The sequence below is a fragment of the Cynocephalus volans genome, chromosome 8 (assembly GCF_027409185.1).
Source record: "Cynocephalus volans isolate mCynVol1 chromosome 8, mCynVol1.pri, whole genome shotgun sequence".
Lineage (NCBI taxonomy): Eukaryota > Metazoa > Chordata > Mammalia > Dermoptera > Cynocephalidae > Cynocephalus > Cynocephalus volans.
This window is the reverse complement of record NC_084467.1, coordinates 25,959,155-25,962,575: the sequence shown is the minus strand read 5'-3', so window position 1 is coordinate 25,962,575 and position 3,421 is coordinate 25,959,155.

The following is a 3,421-nucleotide window of genomic DNA, read 5'->3' as shown; positions in this document are numbered from 1 at the left end:
GGCGCCCATGCGCCGGGGGCGGCCGCCGCGGGAGACGCGCCCGGAGAAAAGTTTGGGCGGCGGAGGCCGAGCGGGCGCGTAGGCAGCGGGCGCCGGGAGCGGCGTGGGGGGGGCCGGCCGGGCGGGGCGCCGAGGCCGGCCGGGAGGGAAGGAGCCGGGGAGGGAGCGGCCGCGGGGCGGGAGCGGCGCTGCCTGCTGCCACTCCCCGCTTCCCCAGGGCCCCGGGGAGGGCGAGGGCCGGGCCCCAGAGAAGGTGGTCCCGGGAGCCCGGAGTCCTGCAGCCGGCCCGGCCCGGGAGGGCGGTGTCGCGGCGCCGGTCCGGGAGGGGGCGGTACTGAGGTCCTGTCCCGGAGGGGGCACCAAAGCGAGCGGGGTTCGGAAGAGGTTGGGGGAGGGAGAGGGGGAAGCGAAATGCTGGGGTTGGTGTCCCGAGTTTGGTCTGGGAAGTGATAGGGGATCCTGGAATTCTTTTCCTGGAATAAGGGAATTCGGAGAATTCTTTCCAGGACCGGACGGGGGGGTTTGCTCCAGAAGAGGCTTCAGACACGCTCTAAACCTGTGACAGACTGCATTTCCCTCGCATCTGGCGCCAGCAACCCTCGGTGTGGAGCTGGGGTCCAGGCCTCCTGGGTGATCGCTTCACCCTTTGGTGGCTGGGATGAGGCTCGTCCTTCCTCAGTTTACTCTTGGGCTAGACTTTGAGGCACCAGGGCACCACTGCCTGGGTCAGGCTTTCCCACGTATCTTAGAGCAGGTGAGAAGTGGGACTTGGGAAGCTGGTAGGAAAGAAAGCCTTTGAGGATCATGAAAACGCTGTGCTCACTTCCTCCAGGCTTCTGGCGCTTTATTATAGCTGACCAAGCCCATTTAGATCATCTGATCCCCACAGCAAGCTCTAAGAGAAACAGGGCAGGGAGTGTTACCCCAGTGTACAGAAGGGAAATTGAGGCCAGGAGGGGACAGTGATTGCCCAAGAGCACAGAGGTGGTTAGCAGCAGAGGATCCACAGCCACCATCTGGGTGTTGTCTCTGCCTGGTCCAAAGGCTTCTAGCCCTGCGGCTAGAAATTGCTCTGAAGCCCAGCTGTGGGTTCAGCATCCTTGGACCTCCTCCCTGAGTCCCTAGAAGGGCCTTGTGATCACCCCACCAGTGAGGGTTTGACTGCATCACCCAACCTGACCCTGGTCTCGCAGCTTTCTCCTAGTCCTGCTGTCCATGAGGGCACAGACCCATTTGTCTGGGGCACCCAGCCCAGTCAGCCCTGACATACTGTAGACAGCACTCATATAACACTATAGGATGATCAGGGTGCAGAGTGTAAACTCCCTAACCTGCCTTAACCTCTGAGTGTCCCCAGGGACTCGGCTGTGGTGAACCTGGGCCATCACTGACACTCCCCCTCTCTGGGGGCCCTAAGGCAACTCACCCACTGGCCTTGCTGGGCCTATGTTTCCTGTCTCACCACCATTCATTCAGATCCAGCCCACAATCCCAGAGCACCCTTTCTGTATCAGACACTGGGCCCTGTCCTTGGGGTGCTCTTGGCCTAGCCTTGCACTAGCCATGACGACCCTACTTCTTCCTCTGTTAGCTGGCGAACATCCAAGGAAAAGTGTTACAGGTGGGACTGAGACTTGCAGAGAGTTATGTGCAAGGCCTTGGCCTGTTGGATAAAATCTGGATGCATGGGGTAGGGACAAGGGAGAGAGGCAAACATACTCTGGCTTTTGGAAGGCGTAGTCAGGAGAGGAACGTTGGTCAGTCTTGTGCCCCACCAGTCCTTCCAGCACCTTCTCCCCAGTGGCCAGGACTGGCTACATAATTTACAGGGCCCATTGCAAAATGAAAACTCATGGCCCTTTGTTCAAAAATTATTAAGAATTTCAAGAGGCGACAGCAAACCATTCAACCAAGCACATAGCCTTTTTTTTTTTTTTTTTAAGATGACTGGTAAGGGGATCTTAACCCTTGACTTGGTGTTGTCAGCACCACGCTCTCCCAAGTGATCTAACTGGCCATCCCTATATAGGGATCCAAACCCGTGGCCTTGGTGTTATCAGCACCACACTCTCCCAAGTGAGCCACAGGCCGGCCCTCATAAGGCCTTTCTGAGTCCAGGGCCATGTGCCACTGCACAGTTTGCATGCCTATGAAGCTGGCCCTGCAGTGGCTCACATAATTCCTTAGGAAAGGTACCCCACAAACTAGAATCCCCAGGAGTCAACCCACAGATTAGATGGCCTGATTTGAAGGTGCGGAGGAGGGAAGAGAGGGGAGGTCAGGGTTGTATTCTTTTCCCTGCTCCTGATTCCAACACCCAGACATTCTCACCTCCCATCCCCAGCCTGGACCATCTCAGGTCAGCAGCCCGTTTTCCCTCTTGTCCCTGGCTTAATGGACAGACATGCTTCTGAGACACCCAGGGAGAGCTAGCTTGGGAAGGGCTAGCCTATGCTCGTTACAGCTGATTCCTGCTTCCTGGATTAATGATTGCTCAGCTCAGCTACATTTCTTCACTGGCAGTGCCGGTAGCTGAGGGAGCTGACTTCCCAGCAGTCCCTGTCCATAGGGCACAAAGTCCAACCTGGAGCCAGGCTGTCACCTGACCAGGCAGGAAGCTGCCAACCTGTGGCCAAGAAGAAACCAGCAATAACCAAGCTTGGGGCAGTAGCCACAGGGCCCTCCAGCTTTGCCCCTCTGCTTTTCAAAACCCAGGACCTCCCCACTGTTGCCCTCATGGCTCCCCAAACCCCCCTCTCCCTTGGGATACCAGCCTCCCACAGGCCTCAACTTCATCCCCTGCTGGGCCTGGCCTCCTCCCATGCAGACTTCTGGCTTCCAGACTGGGCAGCCAGGCGAAGGTATGCCTGAGCCTCCCTTATTTTATAGGACAGACCAGGAAGGACCAAGAACCCGGGGTTGGGAATGCCAGTGGCTCCACTCAGTTCTTAGACCAATTGGAGGGGCTGGATTTGTAGTGAAGCATGGAGCAGTCCTGCAATATTGAAGACCCCCAGCAAAACTTGAGGAGGCGGAGCCTTTGCAGGTCCCATCCCCACAGCCAGCATTCTTGCATCTCCTAATCCTTGGCTCCTGGCATCTGTGGCAACCGTGTTAACATTTCAAACAACCTCCCTGCTGAGGTCTTCTTTGATCCTCCCAGCATGGCTTCAAATCAGGCCCCAAGCCTAATTCCACCCATTTTCCCTCTTTGGTTTGAAACGTGTTGGTGGTGTGTGGCCAGACTGAGATGGAGTCTAAGGGGCTCCCAGCTCTGAGTTGGTGCCAGCTTCTAGGAGGCTGAGGGAGGGAAGAAAAGAGAGATGGATAAAGAGGCGAACGAGTCAGGGGAGGAGAGGAGAGAGAGGAGAGGTAGCGGTTGCCACTACTCAGTCTGCAGTGTGGAGCAGGCCGTGTTTCC